Source organism: Lissotriton helveticus, chromosome 9 (assembly GCF_964261635.1).
Source record: "Lissotriton helveticus chromosome 9, aLisHel1.1, whole genome shotgun sequence".
Taxonomy (NCBI): Eukaryota; Metazoa; Chordata; class Amphibia; order Caudata; family Salamandridae; genus Lissotriton; species Lissotriton helveticus.
In genome coordinates this window covers 1,275,159,705-1,275,187,154 of record NC_136070.1, presented here as the reverse complement: position 1 = coordinate 1,275,187,154, position 27,450 = coordinate 1,275,159,705, and positions in this window count along the sequence as shown.

Below are 27,450 nucleotides of genomic sequence, written 5' to 3'. Positions count from 1 at the left end.
TTTCCTTCTTTCTTTCTTTCTTTCTTTCTCTCTTTCTTTTCTTTTCCTTCTTTCTTCCCTCCCGTTCCCCTTCCTAATATTGTGCTATAATACTTTATATTTGATTGCTGTTTACTTTATGTTATGATTATATTGTATGTTTTCTGGTTGCAATCTTTTTCTGAAATAAACTTCCTTTAAACTTAAAAAAAAAAAAACTTACGTTTGTTTTAAGTTTAAATTAAGACCAAACCTTAAGTTTAACTGAGACAAAATTTTAACTTTAGTACTCCTAAGTGCCTTCTGTGAATACCAAAATTCTTAAAGTTAGGATTTTGTCTCAGATTACTTTTGTGAATCAGGCCCAGGGTTGCCAGTGGTGAATGTGTGCAGATGTCCGGTGTGGGGAGCATGTGATCGCTACATGTGCTAGGTCCTGTTTGGCTATGCTTTCCTAACTCATGTGGCATCTGACTTTATGATGTTTTCTGAAGCTCGGGTACCCCCTCGGGACATGTGTGCTTTATTGAGGACAATCTCCCCTGATCATTGTGATGTCGCTGCACCCATCTGTGGTCAAGAGTTTTCTGCCTGCGTGTTTGCCTGCCAGCTACGCACCCTCTAACGGGAAACAGCCTTTACAATGAGGTTTTTACCTCGTTAAGCCTTTACCACGCATTTATTAGCATGCATATTTTTACAGCGAATATGCATTTAAAACACATGCCAACACCATACATTTAAGGTAAGTTGGGGGCATGGGGGGAGTCTCCTGCCACAAATACATTGTTTTTAAATATAAAAACAATGCATGGTATTGGCATGAGTTTGAAATGCACTTTCGCGGTAAATACAAGCACGCTAAAGAATGTGTGTCAAAGGCTTGCAATGTAATTGCATGCATTGTACCATTGTACAACCCCTCCAACTTGTCACCTATCAATCAATGATCCTGGGCCTAGGTTGCAGGATCTACCTGATGTCATACTTGCATGTCGAGGTAGATGTGGAGTTCGGGATGGGGGATTCTATTAATAAGGACGATAGTTCATTTTTGTCAGCAAACACATCAATATCCTTATTAACATATCTTCACCCTCTTCATTAATTCCAAACAGTATCCCTCCTTCCATCATCGGCACACTCTTCATTCATTCTCACTCTCTTCAGTGCATCCATCTACACCCTCTTCTCTCCTACAAATATTCAGCTTCCCAAATAATGCAGCCGTCCATTCACACCTCCACTCATCAACAGAGCTTTTGACCACACTGACACAAAACACAGATAAGCTGGGCTTTTTAAAAACGATATCATGCTGTACAAGTCAAATCCAGACACCAGGGGCCTCATTTATGAGGCCGTGCGTCACTTTTACGCCGCAGGTGCGTCACTTTTTGTGACGCACCAGCAGCGTAAAAAATGTGCCTTGTTGCACCATATTTACAAAGTGACGCATCTAGGTAGATGCGTCACTTTGTAAACCCCTGCGCTACATTATACCTGCGCCAGGTATAATGTATGCAAAGGGGCGTATTGACGCAAGAAAGGGTCATGGGTCTTATAGATTTCCCTGCGCCACTTCTAGGATGAAAATGTGTCAATTTCTTACGCCTGCCTCACAGCAGGCGTAAGACTGACGCAGGCCCTTTCACATGGGGCTTGCCCCATGTGAAAGGACACATTGCTGGAGTTGCGTCACTTTTGTGACACACTCCAGCAATGCGTCACTTTTGCGCCTACAGATACGTCAGAAATACTGACGTATCTGTAACTCCTTGCGACATGATGCATCATACTGTAAATATGACGCATTAATCATGACGCAAGGAGGGCGCACTGAGAAGTGACGCATCGCTGCTTTCAAGCAGCGATGCGTCGTTTCGCATAAATGAGGCCCCAGAGGCCTAACCTAAGTCAGCATAAAAAGGTTAGCCCTTATGTGTAATAAATACGTAATTTGGTCGTGTTAGCACTGAAAGGAAACAGGCTGAAGATAAAATGGTTTGCATCGCTAGGAATGGAACACTGTACTTGCTGCCTCCTTTGACAGTGGGAAGCGTGCCTTCCTACTGCCACGCTGTTCCCATTCTGTGAGGACGCAAAGCTAATTCTGTTGCTGTTCAAGGTTGTCCCTCTGCTGTGATGAGAAAGGCTTTCATTGCTGCTGCCCCAGCTATACCTGTCCTCTGAAGGAGGGAAGTACAAATACATATGTTATGTAAAAATAAAGGATATATTGAATGCACTTGATTCTGATGTTTTTAATAGTCTGATAATGAGATGTCATCTATAAAAATGTAGCTCTCCACATAATCTTAATACAGGTCTAGGGGCCCGATTCACAGAAATAACTTAAGACAAAATCCTAAACTTACTACTTTTGGTATTCACAGAAGTTAGGATTTTGTCTTAAGTTTGTCTTAAGACAAACTTAAGACAGACTTAAGACAGATTTAAGTTAGGATTTTGTCTTAAGTCTGTTTTAAGACAAACTTAAGACAAAATCCTAACTTCTGTGAATACCAAAAGGAGTAAGTTTAGGATTTTGTCTTAAGTTAGTTCTCTGAATCGGTCCCTAGCAGTTTAAAAAATGGAGAATATGTAATTTGACAAGACAGACATAACCTCACACATGAGCTGCAAGGTGCTTGTCACACGTGCGTGATGTGCACCCCCCTGCACATGTGAGGGTATTACAGAGCTGCGCGAGGGACCCCCGGAGGAAAGCACCCAGGTCGGTGTCAGCCATCCTGGTGAAAATGTGTGAGTACTTCACTTACAAGTAGAAATTAACAACAGGTGACAAAGAGCACATGTAAAAGATGGTGCACAAATACCCCGCTGAATCAGGCCGAAGGTAAAGCTACAAGGGCTGGGATGGGGTCAGACACATGGGAGGGGGTCTGAATAGCCGTTATGACTTGAGGAGAGAGAGTCACCTCGGGGTTGCCTTTAAAATTCCAGTGCGTGTAGGAGGATACAAACATGCACTGTTATTTTAGATTACTATGGGGCATATTATCAAGAAAAGGAGCTAAAATTATCGCCGCTTTATTGGCAGGAAACTTCGGCTAAAGCGGCGATAATGGGCTTGATAATACGCCCTTGTGAATTCCCATAGAAGCCCAGGTTCACACCAGAACATGGGCTTCTATGGGAATTCCCAAGGGTGTATTATCAAGCCCATCATTGCCGTTTTAGCAGTTTCCTGCCGCTAAAGCGGCGATAATTTTAACGCCCTGCTTGATAATATGCCCCTCAATGCTTCTCATTACTGTACCTGGATGCTTCCGAATTTGCACTGTTGGCATTTTCACAATTATTTTTCCGCTTCCACAATCTGTCAGCATCCTTCGGTCCAGGCTGGGTTCCAAGGGAGCCTCTCGAGTTCCTAACCCCAGCCCCTCCGACTCCAGCGCAGGTCGGTTCACATTCCTACTGCTTTGGGCGACCTGTGTGTCAGGCTCCTGTTACATGTTTTTTCACGCACACACATGGTGATGGGACAAATGCTTGCAATAAGTCTAACCACTGGTAATTACTCTAGGCCACATCCCAGTCCATTATTATCTCACGCACCATGCCACCTCAGTTTGGACCCAGCCATATGTAAATCAGTCTTGACCCTGCGCCCAATGGGAACAGTCCAGACCGAACTGCCGAGACAGGTCCTCCCTGAACCAGAACACAAGGACCCAGGACTGGGCTCTCCCTGATTGGAGCTCATCAGGGCGTTGCTTGGTCCCAGTGGCACAGTGAGCCCGGGAACCACATCTGAGCGCACACAATTCAGCAAAACCATCGCCGACTTCATCAGCCCACATGCCCTAGCCTAACCAGAATACATCCTCCTAGGGGACCTGAACTTCCACCTGGAGAAAAACGACGACAACAGCACCTCCACCGTGCTCAACAACCTGGCCAACCTCAGACTCAAGCAACAGGTGAACACCCCCACCCACCTCGCCGGCCACAAGCTCGACCGCATCTCCTCCGCCAGAAACCACGTCTCCTTCAGCCACTCCACCGTACTACACTGGACCGACCACAGATGCATCCACTTCACTTTCACAAAGAATACATTGCACCACTGCACACGACAAATCCCCCGCAGATGGTGGAGCAAAATCACCACAGACCAGCTCCTCTCATCACTAAACCAGAACCCACCAGCCAACACCGCGAACACCAACGAAGCAGCCCACAACCTTGCACAGTGGATCACCTACTGCACTGATGACCTCGCCCCACTGAAGAACCCCCCAAGCAAGACCGGCAACAGGAAAACATCATGGTTCACAGATGCCCTCAAAGAATCAAAGAAATCCTGCCAAACCCTCGAAAAAAAACGGCGCCATGAACGGACAACAGAAAACCTGACAGCCCTCAAGAAAGCCACTCGCGAACACAACCAGCTGTTCCGCACCACCAAAAGGGCATAGTTCAAAGAGCGGCTAGACAACAACACCCACAACAGCAAGGAACTCTTCAGCATCGTCAAAGAGCTCTACAACCCCAGCACCAGCAACAACGACATCACACCATCACAAGAACTCTGCAACTCCCTCGCCACATTCTTCCACCGCAAGATCACAGATATACACAACAGCTTCGGACCCCAGACTCCGCCTCCAGTCACCGAACCAACGACCCCCACCACCACCCTCAGCACCTGGAACCCCATCAGCACTGAAGACACCACCCACGTCATGAACACCATCCACTCCGGCTCCCCTCGGACCCATGCCCCCATCATATCTTCAACCAAGCCGACATCATGATCGCATCCCACCTCCGGAACGTCATTAACAACTCCTTCACGTCAGCCACCTTCCCTGAGAGCTGGAAGCATGCAGAAATCAACCCCCTTGTAAAGAAACCCACGACATAACCACGGCAGACCTCAAAAACTTCCGCCCCATTTCTCTTCTTCCCTTCCCGGCGAAAGTAATCGAGAAGACCGTCAATAATCAGCTGACTGCATTCCTCAAGGCAAACAACTCGCTCGACCCGTCCCAGTCCGGATTTTGAGCCAACCACAGCACCGAGACCGCCCTCAAAGCAGGTACTGACGACATCAGGACCATGATGGACAACGGAGAAACAACCGCTCTCATCCTCCTGGACCTCTCGGCAGCCTTTGATACTGTATGCCACCACACCCTAATAACCTGCCTCTTAAACACTGGGATCCAAGAAAAGGCCCTGGACTGGATCACCTCGTTCCTCTCCGACAGAACCCAGAGAGTCCGCCTCCCTCCCTTCCGCTCATCGGCCACCGAGATCATCTGCGGCCTCCCCCAAGGCTCCTCGCTCAGCCCAACCCTCTTCAATATCTATATGACCCCCCCTGCCGCCATCGCACGCAAACACAACATCAACATCATCTCCTACGCCGACGACACCCAACGCCGTCTCGTCCTCTTGCTTTAAAACCCTGCGCATGCTCCGAAAAATCTTCATGTGGATCCCCACCAAAACCAGAAAGACCGTCACCCAGGCCCTCGTCACCAGACGACTTGACTATGGAAACACCCTATACGCAGGAACCACAGCCAAACTCCAGAAACGACTACAACGCATACAGAACGCCTCCGCCCGACTCATCCTGGACATCCCCAGACACAGCCACATATCCGCCCACCTGAGAAACCTGCAATGGCTCCCCATCAGCAAGAGGATCACGTTTAGGCTCCTCACCCACACACACAAAGCTCTCCACAACAGGGGCCCCGAATACCTCACCAACCGCCTCTCGTTCTACACTCACACTTGCCAGCTCTGCTCCACCAGCCTCGCCCTTGTCACCATCCCACGGATTCGCAGAACCACCACCGGAGGAAGATCATTCTCCTACCTGGCAGCCAAAACATGGAACTCCCTCCCTGCACACCTACGACTGTCCCAGGACCACCTCACCTTCAGGAAACATCTCAAGACCTGGCTATTCGAGCAGTAGCAGCACACCCCCCCCTCTGCGCCATGAGACCCTCACGGGTGAGTAGCGCGCTCTATAAATGCAGTGATTGATTGATTGATTGAGCCTACCCCAGCCACTTAGGTTGTTACATCAAACACACAACAGGTGATTGGAGGCTGCTTGAAGTAAGTCTAACCACTGGCAATCGCTCGGGGTAGCACTCCATTCCATCGTTCTGTTGCGTCCTCAGTTTGGACCCAGCCTATTTTCCAATGCATGGGTACTTTGGTCTCCAGGACATTTTAGTCAAGTGCCCTTTGCCCTGTCCCTTGTCCTGCTGCTGTTAGACCATGAAGCAGGGTTGGCCCTAATTCGGATTGACCGGGACAGCGCCCTGGGCAGAAAGGAAATGCAGGCCGACCGACACGTCCCCGCAGGGGACACAAATAAGAGGACGGCCACCGTAGTGCAACAAGATGGCACACGGGGCAGCCCAGCTCTTTGAGACCCTGGAGGGTCCTGCGCGTCACTTCCTTCCGGGGGTGGGCAGGGGAGAGTATATATTCCTCCCCGCCCACCGAGCAGCCTCTTGTCCGCTGTCCACTCACCCTGACGCCGTTTGGGTGCACTCGTGTGCGTTGGCCTGTGGCCTTGTCTGGCGACGGTGTCTCGTTCCTCGTAGTGAGTCTTTCCCCTCGGGACGGTTCTGTGTTGTTTCTTTCTTGGGTGAGGGGACTTTGGAGTGTTTTAACATTGCAGTTTGCGCTATGCGCCTGCCCGAGGCCACGCAGTGGCCATCAAGAGGGCGGGTACCTAGTCAAGGAGGGCGGTCCCGCCCCCCCACTGTAATGTCCGGCACCTCCGCCTCACCGGTTGGAGGAGGCGGCCGGCCGAGAATCTCGTCCGGGCGGCGGGGAGGGGCTTATGGTGTACTTATGCTGCGGCGCCCCTTCCTCGAATCCTCTTTGCCGCCCGGACGCCGTCGCGACCTCGCTGAACACTCTTTTGTCGTCTTTCGTCGTTTCAAGGTGAGCGGGGCCTCGGGCCTTTTGTTGCCTCCACCCCCCAGTCCCTGCTTGGCCGCCTGCCCCCTCGAGGTGAGGTGAGAGCTGGCGAGGTGGCCCGTGAAGGCGGGCTGCTGTGGGGGGTGGGGGACGTCCGGGGCCGTTGCGGTCCTTGTCCCTGGCGGATGCGGGTTGCGGCGGGTACTTTACGGGCCCCACAGCGGTTCCCCGAGCAGCTGACCGTCGTCAACGGGATGGGGCCGGGGTGATTTGTGCGGCCTTGTGGGATTGGGCCTGTATTTACGGGGGGTTTGTCGACCTCCGCTCGCTTTCCCCGCCTATCTTTCTCCCGTCGGGGTGGCCATTTTGTGTCCTGATCGGCGGGTTATTTGTGGGGGGGCCTGCCCGCGTGGGTGAGGTATGATGTTGCTGGATCGCGTGCGCTGTTCCCCCTTTGCCTGCCAGTCGCGCATGGGATGCTTGCCGCTCGAAATGTATTTAACCTTTTCCTTCATGTATAGGCAGATCTTTCCATGCTCGAAGTTTCGAATCCTTTCGGTTTGCATCTGTTGTACATGCTTAAGTAAATGCCGTATCCACTTTAATGCAGCTGTTTTCGATTATTGATGCTTTGTGTTACGTTCCTTGATGGCGCGGGGCATGTTTTCGAGGGGTTGCAGGGAACCAATTTACAGCTTGCGGGCTCATTTATGTCTGTTTTGGCCAACTTTACGATTATGCTCAAGTCAATACATGTGTTAGTTAGTAGTTTCACTATGCTGGAGGGCTGGGTGTGTTATGGTGCGGCGGATGTTCTCCTAATGATGCCTTATAAAATGTTTCAATGTTTGTGACGTGATGGCGCGGCGGATGTATTCGGAATGTTGATTTATAACGCTTTTGTGTTTGTAGCGTCGTCCCCCCTGTGGTCGCACGCATGCTGGAGTTCAATATGCGGTTTGCTATGTTTTCTGAGTGTGGGGAGGTGGGCAGAACACGACGTGTTCGACGCTGCTTTGGCTTGGCGCATCGTTTGGCTCAAATGTTTCTTTCACCGAGATCAAGGTGAGGGACCTGGCGGGCGCCCGCCATTTCGTATGCCCCTCCCCGGGGGTGCGGAGTGTTTACACTGCCGGAGGTAGGGGGGGGCCTGCGTCCTGGGATCCCGGGCCTACAGGGGCTTGGCTGCCGGGCGCATGCCTTTCAAATTGGCGTAATTTTCTAATCATTGGTTTTTCTTACAGAAGACGTGTGGAGGTTGCGCATGGGTCTCATCTTGGTTGGCGCGTGCGCACGCTTTGCGGCTCCGGTGGGGCCTCGTTGTTCACATGCCTCTTTCCCTTTGTCTTTTAGAGTCCGGCCGTTTGCGCGCAGTCGCTTCCGCGCCTAGCCCTTCCGTGGTTACCGGATATCGGGACATCTTGTCGCACCTTCTGCCGCACGCCTTATTTTGCGCACACGCTTACGCAGGGGAAGCGCAAGGTACGTTTTCACACGCGCGTGATTGATGGGTTTGTAGAGAGTCTCACGCATCCTGAATGTTTGTGCACGCTTTCACGTTGGGCGTTTACCGGCGTTTTACGATCATGGTGCTCTGTGGATCCCGGCATGGGCATTTGAGGTGGTGATTCAGGCGTTTCACAGCCCATTCTGTTGTTTCAGGTACATTATTCGTGTGGGGGACTGCATTGGTGCGTTACTTCCGAGTCACAAGGATCTTGCTGAGGTATGTTTTTGGCGAGTGGGCCTCCCTGTGTGGAATCTGCCCGCGTGACAGGAGTTTCGCCCCCCCCCCCCCCTTTTTGGTCTAGTGTCGTGGGGTGCTTCGGGGGAGAGCTTTCGGGGGTGTATGGTGTCTTGTGGTTTATTCAAAGTCGTGTGTATACGTCCTCACGGTCCTCTCTTTTCCAGGATACTTTCGACTGCGGCATGGAGAGTCAGGGGTCCCCCGCCCCTTTCACACAGACTTCCCTGGTTGAGGACTCTGGGCTAGGACCGTCGCAAGACCCCCAGATGAAAGCCCTTTTGGATGCGATAAAGACTAATGGGGTGGCGTGGGCGAGTGGACTTTTACTTGCCAACCCCCCTAGAGCAACGGGGCCGCCCCCTGCCCCACTCATAACTGAAATTGAGGCGGCAGAGGACACAACCACAGGGAGGTCCAAGCGCACTAGGAAGCCAACAGTCAAAGACTTCCCACCGGAGCCCCCCGCAAAGTCCAGGGCGGCTGAACCGATCAGAAACGTGATAGTACATGCCCCGGCATCCCCCCCGGCGGTGGTCCGGGTGTGCCCCCCCTCTCCTCCACGCTTGGCGGTCCCGAGTGCGGAATTCGCTACCCGGGCGGACCTGGGTAAGATTACTGACTCGCTGGCCTCTTTTATGTCCGAAATAAGAGCCAGTTTGTGCCCTGCCCAGTCCGGATCATCTGTTTCCGCTTTACCTGTGATTCTGCCATCTTCGCCAGTGGCCCCTTTGTCTTCTGCCGGGGAGGCAGATGTTGCTCAAGTGTGGGGTGGTGCTCCTGCACAAGGGGGGTTTGTTGTGGGTCCCGGCGCTTTACCTATTGTCCAGACGGTCAGCGTGTTAGACAGTCAGGTGCCGGGTGCTTTTCCTCCTCAGGTTTCGTCGCCAATGCAGGGTGTGCCCCAGGTGGCCCCTTTGCCGGCGGTTGTCGCTGCCCAGCCTCTAGCGGGGCTATCGGCCACTCCCCCCCCTTTGCCGACCACCAGTGTGGTGGCTCCACCGACATCATTGGTGCCCATCCCTGCGCCCGCTGCCCTCATGACCATGGCGCCCCTTCTATCAGGCAAATGCTCCCTGGCCTGGCAGGTTCCCCAGGCGGCGAAGGAAGGCATTTGGAGGAGGGAGTTCATTGACATTTTCTCGCTCCTCATGTTGGGGGCGGATGGGGTAGATGTGCGTAGGATGGGGTCTAAAGATGAGGAGAAGAAAGCTCGCTTCCAGTCCTGGCCCGAGAAGTCTATTAGAAACTGGCGTCAGGCCTTCGCCATCCTGGCAGCAGTCATAACTGAACGTTTTCCGGACCAAGCACAGGGTCTTTTTCAATACAATAGCATCATAGTTAATGAAGCGGAAGCAACAACTGGGATGGGGTGGTATTCTTATGACTGCGAGTTCCGAAAAAAGATGTCTGTCTGCCCCGAGCTGGAGTGGGATCAGGTTGAGGTCAGACTGTGGATTGCTCATATGGGTAAAAGTAAAGTAGAAAGTGTTAACAGTGTTGTCCAGGCCAGGAAGTCAGATAATGAGAAGCTGTTCACCCAGAAGAGGAGTAATTTTCGCCAGTCCTTTCGTGGGGGGCGAGGGGGGGGCGGTTCTAACAAGCAATTCGCCAAGAAATATGCTCCTGCCACCTGCAGGATGTTTAATGCGGGAAACTGCACTTGGGGGAAAGCCTGCAAGTTCTCCCATGCGTGCAGCAAGTGCGGTGGCCCCCACCCTGAGTCCTCTTGCGAGAAGAGATCCCCTGCCCCCAATGCTGCCAACAAAGACAAGTAGTACTCCCAGGGTCCTTCCCACCCCCCCTACCCCAGTTCCTGTGGTCTCCCAGCTGCGCGAGCCTCTCAGCCCTCCCCATCGTCCACCTGTGGTGCCGGTCTGGGATTGCCCCAATCGCGGGACCAAAGGTCCATCGCCAATCATTTTGCCCAGGTTACTTGCCCTCCTTCATAAATACCCCAATGTGAAAGATAGGGATACCCTGTCCCATGGTTTCCTCGAAGGTTTCCAGATCCCCTATCAGGGCCCCAGAGTCAGCAGAGAGGCTGATAACCAAAAATCAGTAAGGGAGCTCGCAGAGGTCGTAGACATAAAGATCAACAAGGAGGTAGCATTGGGGAGGGTGGCTGGGCCTTTCCTGTCTCCCCCCCTCCACGACTTTGTTGTGTCCCCTTTGGGTGTGGTCCCCAAAAAAGATCCTGGGGCCTTCAGATTGATTCACAATTTGTCCTTCCCAGAGGGGGACTCTGTTAATTCATGGTTGCCTGAAGAAGCTTGTTCGGTCTCCTATTGTTCCCTGGACATGGCCATAGATTTGGTGAGGAGGGCAGGGGTAGGAGCTTGGCTGGCCAAAGCAGATATTGAGGCGGCTTTCCGCTTGCTACCGGTCCATCCTGACAGTCAGCACCTCTTGGGATTCAAATGGAAAGGGGGGTACTACTTTGACAAATGTATGCCCATGGGGTGCGCTGTCTCGTGTGCTTTCTTTGAGGCATTCAGCACCTTTCTGCAGTGGGCCCTCGTGGAGGAATACAATGTGTCTGCGGTGTCTCACTACCTGGATGATTTCCTGTTCATTGGGAGGGAGGGCACGCAGGAGTGCCAGGAGGGCTTGGACTGTTTTGTGGAGCTGGCTGGCCGCTTGGGGGTGCCCTTAGCGCCGGGTAAGACCGAAGGCCCTGCTCAGGTGCTGACTTTCCTGGGGATTGAGCTTGACACTGTACAGGGGGTGTCCCGTTTGCCGGCAGAGAAGGTGGGGGCCTTGAGGGGGGACATCCAGGCCTTGCTGGGAAAAGACAAGGCGCCGCTGGGGGTCATTCAGAGCCTCTTGGGTAAGCTAAACTTTGCTGCGAGAGTGATTCCGGTGGGGCGCGTCTTTGCTAGGCGCCTGGCCAAAGCCACTGCGAAAATTAACAAACAGTACCATTTTGTCAGGTTGACCTCCGGTCTCAAGAAGGATTTGAGGATGTGGGATGTTTTCTTGGCGGAATTTAATGGGACTGTGAAGTGGAGGTCCCCTTGGGTGGGGAGTCCAGAGTTAAACATGTACACTGACGCCTCAGGCCGCGAGGGCTTTGGGGCCATTTTGGGAGATGAGTGGTGCGCGCAGCGTTGGCCCAACTCTTGGCGCAAACGCGGCATTACTTCCAATATTGCTGTCCTGGAACTATTTCCGATTGTCATTTCCTTACACCTGTGGCCGGAGGCCTTGTCCCACAGGAAAGTCTTGTTCTGGTCAGATAACATGGCAGTGGTGCAGGCGATCAATGGGTTGTCCGCCAACTGCCCCATGGTGCTGTCTCTGCTCCGGGAACTGGCTAGCAGGTGCCTGTTTTGCAATGTCGATTTTAGAGCCAGACACATTGTGGGGGTCACCAATGTCGCAGCTGACGCTCTCTCTCGTTTTCAGCTGGACCGTTTCCGGGCAGCCTGCCCTCAGGCGAGAGAGGAGATGACCCCCTTTGCGCCAAGGCTTTGGCACATCTTGGAGTGGAGCAGCACATGAGGGAACTGGGCGAAAAATCATTAGCTCTGAGTACACGTAAGCGCTACGCAAGCCATCGTGCTACGTTCACTAAAGTGATCTCGGACTTGGGTCTGCAAACATTGCCATTAGAGAAGAAAGTTCATGCTTTTATAGTGTGGGCTAAACGGCAGTTGAAATCGCACTCTTGGGTGTGCGGCCACCTAGCGGCTATTGGGCACGAGGCTAGATTGTGTGGGGGACTTGACCCCACCTCTTCATTTGCAATTAGGGCTGCCTTGAAGGGTTGGGCGAGGGAGGATCCTAGGGCCCCAGATGACAGGTCCCCCATTGATTTCCCTTCCCTCCAGGCCATGTTGCAGAGGTTGCAAGCTGTTGTGCACTCCAGGTACGAGGAGTCTCTCTTCGCGGCGGCTTTCGCCCTAGCTTTCTTTGGTGCATTCAGGAGTAGTGAGCTGGTGGCGCGCTCTAAGTCCGATACCTCTATGGATGCCCTGGGTGTGGCGGATATCAATCTCGAGGGTGGGTTGTCTGTTAAGCTGAGAAGATCCAAAACTGACCAGTCTGGGAGGGGGTCCCTGATTAGACTTTCCCCCCTTGGTGATCCCCGCTACTGCCCCGTGGCATTGCTGCAAGCCTTCCTGGCATTACGCCCGTCGGGGCCTGGTTACCTCTTAGTGCATGCCGATTCCTGCCCTTTAACAAAATATCAACTGGACAAGATTATGTTGGCTTGCCTTGACAGGGCTGGCTTGTTGGTTGTAGGGAAGAAGTTCTCGAGTCACTCATTCCGCATAGGGGCGGCCACTTCAGCTTTCCGCGCGGGGATGTCCCCAGGGCAGGTGCAGTCGGTGGGACGTTGGGAATCTGCCTGTTATAGGCGTTATGTCAGGCCTTGACCTCTCCCCCCCCCCCCTCTTTTTCAGTGTTGTTGATTTTGTTTGCTGTGCTTCACAATTTCGTTTGCTGTGCTTCACATTTGTATAACATGTGTCTCGAATAAACACCCTTGAACATATCGCGTCTTTCTTTGACAGGTACTCGCGTGTGGGTCTTGGGGCATTCTATGGTCAGCAGATTGGCGCGCTGGGCTGCCATCCGACAGTGGACTGGTACCTTCGCAGAAATAGAGTGTGTGTGGTGGGGGTTCCCCGGTATGCGCTGGCATAGCCTGCTATTTCGATTGAAGGAGATCCTTTCCCGGGGGGGGCCTCTTCCTCAGCATTTAATAATCCATTTGGGTGGCAATGACATTACCTCAGTGGGGAAGTCAGCTCTGCTTCTCAGGATGAAAACGGACCTGGGTATCATTGGTAGCATGCTGCGCGAATGCGAGGTCTGGTGGTCTGAATTAGTGCCCAGGAGGCACTGGCGGGGTGCTCTGTCCAGTGAGGCAATCGAGAGGACTAGAAGACGCGTAAATGCGGCCATGAAAAAGTTCACACAGCACAGAGGGCTTGGTTTCATTCAACATGGCTTGATTCAGGAAAGGGTCAAGGGGTACTTCGAGGAGGATGGTGTCCACCTCACGCCTGTGGGCTTAGACCTCTTTTTGTTGGACTTGAAGGAGGCACTCATGAGCAGAGGATGCAGGTAGTATAGGTGACATTGGTGGGGGGCCTGTGCGGCAGCGGTTACCACCGCACAGGCTGTGGCGGAGTTACGGGGCGATCCGGAAGAAGAGAGGTGCAAATGATGTACTTCAGCGGGCACATAGGGGTGCCAGAGCCTACCTGTAACCTCATGGGAGGTGCAGGAATCCGTGTCGGCACCCCAGTAGTCCTTCGGGCGGTTGTGGGCCTGTGCAGCCGGGGGTTTGCCTAGGCACGCCCAGCAAATGGGTGTGTCAGTATTTTATTATGTTATACAGCAGTTGGGTGGTTCGCCACTGTGCTGTTTGGCTCAATCAGGCGGACAGGTGGCGAGAATGCGGCCTGTCCTGGATCGCCCGTAAGCTAACCCACCATCTTTACATATGTTGTATGTAAATAAATCCTGCAGCAGTTTTTACCCAAACTTATAATTGTCTGTGTTTCCTTTGCGGGTTTGGGTATGTGGGGCGGGGGAATGTTATGTCGCCCTGAGTTGACTATGCGCCTGCCCGAGGCCACGCAGTGGCCATCAAGAGGGCGGGTACCTAGTCAAGGAGGGCGGTCCCGCCCCCCCACTGTAATGTCCGGCACCTCCGCCTCACCGGTTGGAGGAGGCGGCCGGCCGAGAATCTCGTCCGGGCGGCGGGGAGGGGCTTATGGTGTACTTATGCTGCGGCGCCCCTTCCTCGAATCCTCTTTGCCGCCCGGACGCCGTCGCGACCTCGCTGAACACTCTTTTCCCTCCCTTCCGCTTACCCAGAGTGTTAATGGTAAGGGTTGGGGCGTTTTGTAATGTGTTTGTTTATCGTTGCAGGCGGAGTTACGGGGCGATCCGGAAGAAGAGAGGTGCAAATGATGTACTTCAGCGGGCACATAGGGGTGCCAGAGCCTACCTGTAACCTCATGGGAGGTGCAGGAATCCGTGTCGGCACCCCAGTAGTCCTTCGGGCGGTTGTGGGCCTGTGCAGCCGGGGGTTTGCCTAGGCACGCCCAGCAAATGGGTGTGTCAGTATTTTATTATGTTATACAGCAGTTGGGTGGTTCGCCACTGTGCTGTTTGGCTCAATCAGGCGGACAGGTGGCGAGAATGCGGCCTGTCCTGGATCGCCCGTAAGCTAACCCACCATCTTTACATATGTTGTATGTAAATAAATCCTGCAGCAGTTTTTACCCAAACTTATAATTGTCTGTGTTTCCTTTGCGGGTTTGGGTATGTGGGGCGGGGGAATGTTATGTCGCCCTGAGTTGACTATGCCCGGCCACGTTATTTCAGGTTCGGGTTCTCTCTGTGCCTGCAGTGGCGTAAGGTCGGGGGAACTTTAGGCTCTGTACTCGAGCCATGTGGGTTCGAATTTTCTTCGGATAATCAGCGGCTCAGTTATTTGCTTTTGGGTTGATCCCCCTTTCATCAGCTTGTTTTTCCCGCAGCGAGGCCGTTGGCTGCAGGGGGGGTCTGTGTTGCACCCTGGGTTTGAGGACTGGGCGGTCTCGGTTATGCTGCCTGGCTTGTAACTCATGGGCATTGTATTATTCTCCTTGCGTTAATTAGTGTGTTTTGCGGCTGGCACACCGGAGAGAGCAGTGTGTGGCACTGAGGCGCATTTTTCTTACTATTACCTCAGGCGTTATCCCAATGCCCTCGACCCTGGTACGCGTTTGTTTGTCCCGGTATGGTCAGTGCTTCGAGCTTAGGCGAGATAATGGCTCAGTGGTGAGAGCTAACGACTAGGGAGCTGCACAGACCAGTGTTCAAGCCTCAGGGTCGGCTCGGCTGCTTCCACGGGAGAAGGTGCGGTTGTATCCGGTCTTTCTAGCGCCTTCATTGATGTGAGCCATCGGTTTGTTATATAGTTGTATCCGAGCTGGTGTTTTAGGTGCAATTCTGTTGTTTTGGGGGGCTGGGCACGGCGCGTGTTCCTCCCTATCTGGGTGTCTAGCGGGGCAATTTCTTTATCGCGGGCAGTTTCTTGCTCTGCCCGGGGGCCCTTTGTTCGCTCTAGGTCGTACGTTATAGGAGGGTGGGGATTCCAGCACTCCTTCCGTTACGGGCCTCAGCAGCGCTGAGGAGTTAGGGGGTTTTCACGGCGACTGTCTCTTCCCCACCCCCCCCCCTCTCTGCTATTTAGCATCTCTGCCGGTAGGACTATGGGGTATTGTTACTCTAACGTTTTCCCAGGCATGGGAAACCTCCTAGCCATGCCTATCGGGTGAGACGAGGCTCTGGGGGTAAAAGTGAACTCGGGGCAGTACAGGGTTTATTTCCTAGCTTATCCGGCCAGGGTTGATTTCCTAGCTTATCCGGCCGGTCCGAGAGGCTCGCGGCGGATTTGGGACTGGCATCGGGGATACAGTGACCGAGCGCGGGGATGGTTCCTTTCATTTTCGGCACACGTGGGTGATGGCGTCCGGGTGCGGCCAAGGTTACGGGGCACTATATGGTGAGGTCCAGCGCTAAGGGTAAGGGCGCCCAGTGCGGCCATTTGCAGGGGCAGTGTGTTTCGTTATGTCCGATGCACGTGGTTTATGGCGCCTGCATGCGGCCATTTTAGGGGCACCACTTTTTGATGTCTGGCACTAGTGGATAAGGGCGCCCGGAGCGGCCATTTTCTTGGTGTTCGTCGGAAGGTCCGGCGCAAGGCGTTTTGCAGCCCGTGGGTACGACCTTTTTGCTACGTATTGTTTCACTTGGGGACATGCACGGAGGCAGTTTTTTCTGCGGATTTGTGTATGTGTCAGGCGCAGACGTGCGGAGTTGCCTCTTAGTTTCTTCCAATAGAATGGTTAGGCATGCCTGTTTTCCCTTGGCCACCCGCAGGGGCAGTTCACAACGTTCTCGGCGTGCACGGACCGGCCTTGCGGGTCGCGCGACATGGTCAGCAACGTGAGCGTTGAGTGATGCCTTAGTGAGTTAGTGGGTTGCACGCAGCGAGTGTTGGTGGGTTGGCTCGCGGGCAGCGATGGGGATAGCGACGGTCAGGGTGCGTTCCGTTGCCAAGCATTGGAGTGATGCACGAAGAGCCGCAATTGTTTAGTCCCCTTCGGGCTCCTTGATTTAAGAGCCCCCTTTTCAAGGTGAAGAAGTAGATTGTTTGTCGCCACTTTCTGAGGTCGGTGCAAGTGGTCGACCAGGGAAGGAGCTCAGATTAGGGCACGGGCTTTGCAGGTCGCCGTCCCCGGCTTCCTTCCGTGGCCTCTCAATGCTGACTTTTCTTACATTTCCTGCTGTTTGCAATTGTTTACAGGGACCTATGATTAGTATGACTTTCAGCTCAGATGGACACATTTTCTGTAGGCATTACGAGGAAGTCAGTGTGGCAGGTTGTGTAGTACGTGTGGATACAGAAGACTAGGGCATCCTGGATGCGGCCACTGTAGGGCCTGGCTGCAAGGGAGGCGAATTTTCGTATGTTTTATTGGCAGCTAGCTGGTGTTCAGTAGGCTACCTGGACCAGACAGGGCAGCGTTTTGGGCGAAGCTATGTAAGAGGTAGCATGCTGCGTGTTATAAGAATAAAGAGAAGTATGCATGTTTTCTATATGGAGAAAACTCAAGGAAAAGGATCTTCGTATGGCTTACCCCCTAAACACTAGGACACACTAGGAGGACACGCCTTTAGATAAGAGATTTTTTTCTATTTAGCTTGGCCTTCTGTTCTGATGATTCCAGAGTTCCTATATTTTCCAAGTGTCCTCGCAGGAGGAGAATGTTGTGGTTGGCAATAGGCCGCACCCAGACTAGCATCTTCCGGGTGCGCAGTATCGCTAGCAATCCTATTGTTTAGTAAGCGCGCTAACAGCGGCCTTTCGCAGGCATTGTTCGCCCTTTGCGCTGGTCATTTTCTCGTTGGTGCAGCGTGCAGCATTTTGTTATTGCGTGTATGGGTGCACGGTTTGTCTGTGCAGTGCCGGCTCCTGCCAAAAGAACATGCCCCGCCTTGTGTCCTCTGTCTTGGTGTCTGGGGTCGCTTTGCGGGCACCGCGGTGGGGGCTTGCATGGGCACGCGTTCTAGGTCAGCTAGCCCCCCCAAGCGATTCCATGATTTGTCCCTTGCGCCCTGCCCCCGCACACAGGGCACGTCGTGTGCGTGGGGGGCCGATCCTGGCGGGGCACGGTGGTTTCAGCGTGAATTTTCCGACACCCTGTGAGGAACTTAGGTGGAGCTGTGTGCTCACATGTTTGGGTCTGGGCACTCTGTGGGTTTACTAGGCATTATTCGGGGTGTTCTCTCCGTAAGTGATGGCGGAATGTGGCAAATGTGGCACCCCAGGTGTCCCACTTGTAATACGTTGGCTTATAATATATGGGGGTGTCTGGGCTTTTCATGCATCCCATGCGCATTTAGAATGAGTTCTTTCACACAGCTACTGGGGGACATAAGTAAGGGGCTGATCCTTGCGATCAAGTTAGCAAACAGGTTTGCTGGTCTTGCTGGGTAGGGGCTGTTTTCTAGAATTTGTTCTCTTACAAATACACTCAGGCATCGTTGGTATGTCCAAACAACGCTTTCATCCTGCCTGCCTGGGCTCGGAACAGGATAATTGGAGTAGGGACAAGTACCTCTCTGAGAAACCCAAGGGGGCTAGGAAGTATCTAACTGCCAGATTGGCTTCGGGCTAGGAGCCTGTTTGCCGCGTCGGGTCATGTTATGTTTCACCCCTCGGGGGAGGCTGTTGCTGCCCTGGCTTTATGATCTTGGTACTTTGTGAATTTCAGGACGTCGACTTTCGCATATAACCTTTAGTCTTTGTTTACAACAAGTTTTGTTGACTGCAGGGGAGTGGCGGTTTCCTCTTTCTCCTGCCTTAAGTCCCAGCATCGGACTATCTTGCAATGCGTTTCTTGCATGGTTTTGCGGCCACCAATATTATTGGAAATTTTGGTGACTTCCAACTTTCCTTTGGAGTTAAATTTTTGTTCTAATATAAATCTTTTAGCGATGTTATAAGAGCAGAACACATTGTCCTGTTGGCGCAGCGTGCAGCTTTGCAGGGAGGCATACTAGGCTCGGTTACTTATACGCTGTGGGTCGGTATTGCGACCATGGGTGTTGGGTTCGCTCTCACAGGTTGAGAAGAACATACAGGGACTTGGAATTGGTCGGCGTCACTCTAATAGTAGTCTGGGCTGGCGTGCTCAGGATGAGGCGAAGCTGGCGCAAGCCGTTTTTCCCCTGCAGCGCAAGGGTGTCTTCTCGTAGGCCCGTGTTGCCCGTCTCCGGTTTTACGGGGCCAGGTATTTCAGACTGACTGTGTAGGTTTGTGTTACGCTGCTCCTTCTGAGTTACGCAGTCTCATACCATTCCTGCCACTTTTACTCCCAAAGTAGCGTTGATGTCATTGTTTCACACAGGCACTCTTCTAGCTCGGGACTATCTGACATAAGCAGCCTTTTTCGTGGCCATTTAGAGTCCCTTGCCGGGCATTTGGGTGTCTCTACTGATTTGGGTCTCACTCAGCTTCTTTGTTCGATTGCTGGCAAGGAAGTGTTATTCAGGTCTTTTATATCTCCCATAGTGCACGGTATGATAGACATGTCACACTTAGCAGTGACACCTTGGTGGCTTTGGTTTGGGGCGGCTAATTATTGGTTGGCCCGCACGAAAGCTATCAGTTGGGGCTTGTTCTCATGCACTATGTAGCATTGACTATACCGTCAGATGGGCTTGTTGTATGGGAGCGTTCATTTTGTATATGAATTTAGGGAGGCATTGGCATGGCGTCCACTTCCTAGCATTTCTCAGCACTTTCGCCTGACCAAGCTGTGTAGCCCTGCTAATTAGTCCTGCCTGCATTACAAATATATTACTCTTGCTTTCTGGCCCACGCTGAGAAACCCACATAATTGTACCCAGATTCGCCAGTTGTCCATACCCCGGCATTGTGGCAATAGGGTAATGCTTTACCAATTCGCTCAGAGTGGGGCCTGCTTTAGCACTCTTTCCCTCCTGGCCGATCTCACCGTTGCCTCCCTGTTCTGGTTCCTTTGGTTTCAGGCTGAGACTTTCTAGCCTCTACGTGTTTTAACATGGGTCCCCGGTTGGCACTTCGTGGCCATGTAGACGCTTGCTTTAGCTTTTTATGTGAAGGGACGCTGGGAGGGCCCGTGGCGATGTCCACGGGTAGGCGGTTCCATGACAATATTTCATTTAGTTGTTAGGTACCGAAGTGGGGGCCTTTTCTTGTGTAGTTTAGTAGGCCAGGATGTAATAGTGAGCGAGTAGTGGTGTTTCTAGATGCACTGCATGTTGACACAGTTGGTTAGGCTGCTTGTTTTATGCTTAGGGCCCAATGTAAGACAGGCAAAGGGGGTCGCTTTGGTACTATTTACAAGTATTAGGAGTACCTTGCACGGTGTTGAAGGGATGTGACCTAGGCAAACTCTTTACGACCTGTGAACGGCAGTAAACTTTCCTCCCCCCTTTTGTACTGTACTATTGAAATCCTCACACATAGCAATGTTACCGTGCAGCCCGGCCGAGGGTGGCCAGCTCAGGGGCGGGTATGAATGATATCTCCAAGTGTGGCTTCGTTGGCTTGCACAACTAAAGAGCTTTGTCTACGTCAACAGATGGGAGGATGGATGGGCAGGCATGCAGCACGAGATGGTCCTGCTAGTTTGCCCAGACAGTATCAAGTCTTTCCGTGTAGACAGTTAGACAGGTTTCGGCTCCCGCGGACAACGGCCTTGTTCAGTTGGGGTGCTTTTCACCCAGACAGTATCAATTTAGTTGTTTTCAGGTAAGGTAGTCTGGATTCCTTTGGCAGTGTTCACTTACCAGGTAGTAAGATGAGGAAGTTTTAGTTCCCATAGTGCCACAGGATGCACATACAGTTGTATAGGCTGCTTATTTAAGCTTCCTAGGGTACAACGCAGTCCAGGCACAGGGGGACGACTTGCACAAGTGTCTAACACGAGGAGATCCCTACACAGTGTCATAAGGGATGTTGCCTGTGCGAATCTCTCACTGGCCCCATACGCTTGATGGAGAAGCTTGCGACCAGAGGTGGGTTGCCCAACCAATGTATTATGTGATGGGGGCAGGCATGGACAAGGGGTTGATCCTCGAGATCGGTCAAGTCACTCACATTTTCTGGTCACTTTCAATTAATGCAGGTCACACACACTGACTGGGGGTGCGGAGCCCTATGCCATTAACCTAAAGCTGCGATGGGGCATCGGGCTCTCAGATGTCCTTTTGGGACGGAGATGGGCATTAGGTGCCTAGTGCATGACGCAGTATTTGCAGGGACACATATGGGTCCCAGCGGATCCCCCTATGGGATCTCAGCTAAGCAGGTGACACAAAACCTGATAGCCCGACTCTGGCCTGGTGGAAGTATCAAAGCTCACACAGGTGGTTAGCAGGGACCGGGTTTTCTGTGTCCGGTCACTGGGTCAGCAAGCAGATTGACTGCATTAGTTGGCCCTTCATGGAGGTTTTCAGTACTCTTTCCCTCCACCTTGTTGTGACACCATGCTGTGTCGCCGGGGAGCTTTGGAGAATTATTGTTAATTTGTCTGGGCTCTGGGGCTAGCAGGCACTTTAGAGGAAGAACACTAGGGGAATTGGCCACACGTTGGTGACAGATGAGCTCTGTTGTCTGATTTCTTATCCTGAGCTCCAGTGGCATGATGCCCTGTATGGGACAGTAAGGCAGCTGGCTCGCACGAGGTTTGCTGCTCCATGCGTAAATATCTTGGGCAGAGATTTGGCCTTTTACATGTGGGCTATAAGCCAAACTCCCTTGGTGTAGCTGGACTTAGTGGGTCAGCGGTCCACGTTGGTATGGACCTGTTTTTCTGAATAGGGAAGAGACCCTAGTAATAGCAAGTAAGGAACAGCTAGGAGGAATGCCGGCCTTGGTGGGGGGCCCTGGCTGCGACGGTCGCCACACCCAGGGCTGTGGAGGAGTTACAGGGCGATCCAGAGGCGGAAAGGTACCCGGGAGTACCCTCTTCAGGAGGACAAAGGATGCTGAGGCCTAATATCCCCAGGAAGTCTGTGCGGTGGACCCTGGGGGTACGACGGCGCCCCGCTATGCTACGGGCGGTTGGAAACCTGTACAACCGGGGGTCGCTTGAACGCTCCGCCCCTCGTAGGGGGGGCATGAGCAAGAGGGTGGACCAATGGTTCACCGGAATTGGGAGGGGCTATCTCCTCCCATAACCGCTAAGCAACGATTGGCTAAGGCCACGTTGCAAATTGGCCCATCAGGTGGTAGGTCGCGAGGGGCGGCTTGCCTTTTGGATCGCCTGTAAGATAACCCACCTTGTTGGCATTGTGTATATGCTAATAAACCTGCAGCTACTTTTTTCCAACAAAAAAGTTGTCTTGTCTGTTTATTTCTGCGAAATGCGTGTTACTGCGAGCGGGCTGGTGAGTGGGCCGATATTGGCACTATGCAGGCCGACCGACACGTCCCCGCAGGGGACACAAATAAGAGGGCGGCCACCGTAGTGCCACAAGATGGCACACGGGGCAGCCCAGCTCTTTGAGACCCTGTTAAAGGTCAAGCTACCAACCAGAATAAAAAGGTCCTTAAGTATTGCCCGGCGGTGTCGCCTCTTAAACCCACAAGATAATAATCAAATGAAGAGGCAGGCGCTGGAGACTGGAAGGCAGGAAACAAGGGTTTTATTCAGCATCTCTCCGGAGGAGAACACATCGGTTCGGACAGCAAGTATCGTCACGAGGTGCTCTACCCGCATCTCTGAGGCCTGGCCTCTTATACATAAGTTTATTGCTTTATTACATACAACACATCCTTGGCAATGCTTTGATGTACGGAGGGATATCCTCCGAATCTCCCCTTCATACCCGTTCCCACACACATTTACAGTTGAAGTCCCCACCCCGGTTACAACAGGTGATGATTACCGCGCAGCTGGACATTCCGCCGATTCATGGAATGTGGGGGTTTGGTCGGATCTCATAGGGTGAGGGCTTTGATCAACCCGGGGGTCCTTTGATAAGGGAAGCTTTCTACTGTACGGGGAGGGGCAATAAACAGTATCGGCAGGGCTAGGTGTCGGCCTGGGAACGGGGAGGACAAACGGGCACACAGGAAAAGGGGGTTTGCATCAAAAGGGCCTGGGACCATGAAAGGAATGAAGGGAAGTGTCGCGCTGGGAGCAGGATGGGGTTCTGAGGCAGAGCCGCGCTGAAGAGGGGTTTATGACCCAAGACGTGTGAGAGTGGAAGGGGGGGGGTTGTCAGCACGCGAGGGGTCGCCTGCGAGGTCGAGAGTGAGAGAGACGCTGGCTATCGGCGCGGGGCAGGGAGGCCATGGTGTACAAAATGGCTGCCGCTTATGCGCACGAATGGGCCCAGGGAGAGCAAGATGGTGCCGATAATGTTGACAATTTCGGTCTAACCTTTAACAGTCCTCCCTTTTCAACATATCTAGCCAACTTGCCTACTCAATGTCAATCTTCATCAAATTCCCAACCTCGGCATCATATAATGCCCCCATGCGTTCGTTTCCAAAGTCCACGACCTTAGGACAAATACAGTTTGCACATAATGAACACTGGGGTGGCAGACATTGAATCCCTAAACATAGGCCACATATTACTACCACAGGAATTAGGATAATGGTGAACAGTCTCCAGCCCCAGTTCTTAACGGTGTTCCAGAACCAACCACCAAGCGACCATTCTTCCTGTTCCTGGTGGACTTCCGAAGAGAGTCTGTGAAGATGTTCGATGGCTTTGTACACTGAGGGCGAGTTGTCCGGTATGTATGTACAGCAGCTGGACCCAATAATGCGGCATGCTCCACCACGGTCCGCAAGAACCACATCTAGGACAAGGCGGTTCTGTAGGGCCACCAAGCGGACCGCTTGGAGTTCGGCGGTGTTGTTGGCAAAGATACCAGCCGTGATATTCATTGTTGTCTCAACTGCCTGCGTCAAATGTCGGATGGCCCGGCTGTTTGCCATCGGGCCCCAAAGAGGAACAAGTCCCTTCATAGCATCGAGGAACTGTGCTCCTGTTGAGTCGGCTTGCTCGATGTCCTTGGCTCGTTTTTGTCTATGATGATTCGCTGGGGCCACATAAGTCGGAGGAAGGATGAAGGAGATGTAACAAGTGCCCCCCCAGCCTTTGGGGAGCCAAGTGTAGGCTTTGGTGCCGCAGACGAAATACATGTTTGGGGACGACACAAAGGAAGGTGGATCCGTGGAGTCCATAGTTCTGGTGAAACGACAGGCACTGTGGCCCACCAGCTGTGTCCCATGTCCTTCTATGCACATGTGGCCTGTGACGTTGATGACTGACAGGGCCACAGTCAGGGTGGCAGCCGTTCCTTTCCGCAGGTAGGAGAAGGTGGGTCTGGTTGGATTGTTGAACACCTGCATTTCAATTCGTTCTTTAGCAGGGATATCCATGTGGATGGAGTCGTTGGAGGTCTGCGGGCAGAAGTGTGTCTTTGTTTTGTTTCGCCGGACCCCGTGGGAGAAATGCGTTGCGGTTTTGCTGGAGGTGGCATTGTCCTTGTAGCTTTCTTGCAGGAGGATCAGCCAAGCAAGGCAGGAGCCATGAACCGAGAAGGGTGAGGGGATGAATGGTATCGAGTGTCCAGTGGCGTGGGGTAGCAACCCACAGATCCAACAGTTGGTGGCATTGGAGGCGAGATTGTGCTGGTGAAGGAGCTGTACGAAAGAGTTATTCCAAAACTCCTTTCGCCTCTCTCTGAGTTGGGGAGAGAGCGAAATCAGATAATGTTCCTTCGCGGTGATAGGCTGAGCAGTGGTCAGGAGTGTCTCATGAGCAGGTGAATTTTCTTCCACAATCCAGAGTGTGGTCATGAGGAGAAAGCAAAAAAGGATTGTGATGAAGAGTGCAATTGTCTTTGAGCTGTGGAGTCTGTCTGTTCTTGGGTTTCTGTAGTGGGTATTTCCTGTTGTCCCCATCATCTTCTTATTTGGCGCTTCCATCATCTTCTTATCTGGCGCTTCCATCATCTTCATTTTCAAGGTGCTCGGTAGTGGGCAGAACCACAGACTTAATTTAGCCTCTCTCCAGGCAACCCTTGATTGCTTTGGGTCACCGTTTTGAGATTCAACTTAGTTCGTGGTCTACTTAGCCGAAGCTCCCTCCTTTCGACGCAGGAAATACCCTTCTCTGGATGGCACAGTGGGATCGGAGAATTTGGAAAGTTCAAGTGTTTCGGTATCAGGATAGCAGGTTAGTGACGGTCGGTCCTTGTTCAGGAGCTCTTCTTGGTCGCCGATGTTTTCCGCCGTGGCCAGGGTCGGGGAGACCTTCTTACAGTGGTGCGCGTGCAGCCAATGCCTTTTCCCCTCCACACGAAGAGCCGTCCGGGTGGTGATTAACACTTGCCAGGGGCCCGTCCACCGGGGTTCCAAACTTTTCGTCCGCTGAAAATTTCGGATCAGCACGAAATCCCCGGGTTGGATGGCGTGACCCGGACCCCTGGAAGCATCGGGGATGGCCTGCTGCACCTGCTGATGAATGACAGACAGAGTTTCAGTCAATTTATACAGATAATCAGACATTAGGACGTCCGGGACGTCATGAATGGAAGTTGGCTTTGGTGCAGACCAGATACTCATGGGTCGGCCGAAAACAACTTCATAAGGGGTTAAGTGATGTCTGGTGGGGGTGGAACACATCGATAGCAATGCTAGGGGGAGGGCATCTGGCCATTTCAGACCTGTCGTAGCTACTATTTTGGCCAGTTTAAGCTTTAGTGTGGCATTGTGTCGCTCAACGAGTCCAGCGGACTGGGGGTGAGAGACTGCATGAAATTTCTGCCTGATGCCCAACCCCTTTAAGATGAACTGGATGACTTCGGCTATGAAGTGGGGGCCATTATCGCTCCATAAAATACGACAAAGGCCGTAACGGGGGAAAAACTCCTTTAATAGTACCTTTGCAGTGGCCATAGCAGTGTTGTCACGGGTTGGGTATGCTTCCACCCATCTGCTAAAGGCGCACACCACGACAAGCACGTATTTCAGGCCTTGGCACCTATCTAGCTGGATGTAGTCCATTTGTAGGACCTCAAATGGGTGGTTTGGGACCCCAAATCCTCCCCGGGGTACTACAGTTCCTTTCCCGGGGTTGTGTTGCAGGCATATCAAGCATTGTTGGACCAGACGTTTGGCGGAATCTGTGATTTTATCATTGTGCCAAACTCTGGAGACAAGTTCAATCATGGGGGCGGATCCTATGTGGGCAGGGGAGTGTCCCATAGCCAGTATGGGAATCAGGTATGAATCAGGTAGCAACCATTTGTTTGTGTCCCTTGTCCGCCAGCAGCCTTCATCGTCTTTTAATCCCACCCGTGCCCATTCAGTCAACTCGTGTTGTGAGCTAGCCGTTTGAATGTCTCTAATAGTGTCTCTAGCGTCAGTCCATCTTTCTGCTTGTGACCTGGTCACGTACATATGTGTTGTCGTCCTATTTTCAGCTGTCGTTCGGGCAGTGACGTTGGCTAGCGCATTTCCCTGTCCAATGATGTCTGTCACCTTTTTGTGTGCCTGGCATTTGATGACTGCAAACTTGTTGGGGAGAAGGACGGCCTCGATCAAGCGGAGACTAGATCCCCGTGCAAAATGGGGGTGCCATGTGAGGTCAAGAATCCCCTTTCCCTCCAAAGGAGCCCAAAATGGTGAACCACCCCAAAGGCATACTGGCTGTCGGTGTAAATGTTTGCTGTAGTTCCTGTTGCCAGGATGCAGGCTCGGGTCAGGGCAATCAGTTCCGCTGCCTGGGCAGATCGTTGCGTGATACGGGCTGTCTCAACTACAGTTCGGGCCGTGGTGACTGCATAGGCAGCGGAAGTGGTGCCATCGGGGAGTTTGATGCAAGAACCGTCCACCCACAGCTCTCCGTCAGGGTCAGGGAAAGCCGTGTCTCTGAGGTCAACCCTACTTCTAGTCTGTTCGTCTGTAAGAGTCACACAGTCATGTGCAGGGTGCACGTTGGGATCGTTCTCTGGCAAGGGTAACAGAGTTGCCGGGTTCAGTGTGGTGCATCTTTTCAGGGTGATATGGGGTGCAAGCAGGGTCAGTTCGTATCCAGTCAGTCGTGCACTCGTCAGATGTTGCGTCTTGGTTTGGTTCAGGAGGGTGTCGACTGCATGGGGTACCAGTACCGTGAGGGAACTCGAGAGTACGATCCCCTCACTCTGTCGGATAGAGATCGCAGCAGCAGCTACGGCTCGAAGGCAGGCAGGCAAGGCTCTGGCTACAGGGTCAAGAGTGGCGGAGAAGTAAGCGCACGGTCGTTGCTTAGGGCCGATGGCCTGGGTCAGGACAGATAAAGCGCACCCCTCCCTTTCGTGCGTGTAAAGGGAGAAGGGCTTTTTGTAATCAGGGGTACCTAGGACGGGGGCTGAACAGAGGGCATCTCGTAGTTCCGTGAAGGAGGTTTGACACTCAGGGGTCCAAGGGAGTGGGAAAGGGACGTCTTTACTTAGCAGAGAAAGCAGTGGTTTCACAACGAGGCTAAAGTTTGGTAACCACTGTCGGCAGAAGGAGGTGAGGCCTAATAGGGAGCGGACCTGCTTCTGGGTCTTAGGGACAGGGGTATCTAGAATGGTTTGGATTCGATCAGGGGTGAGTTTTCTTCCTTCTTTGGACAAAAGGTGGCCTAGGTAAGTGACCTGGGGTTGGCAGAATTGCAGCTTCTTCTTGGAGACCTTGTGGCCATTTTCCGCAAGGAAGTGCAGGAGTTGAATGGAGGCTGTGACTGCTA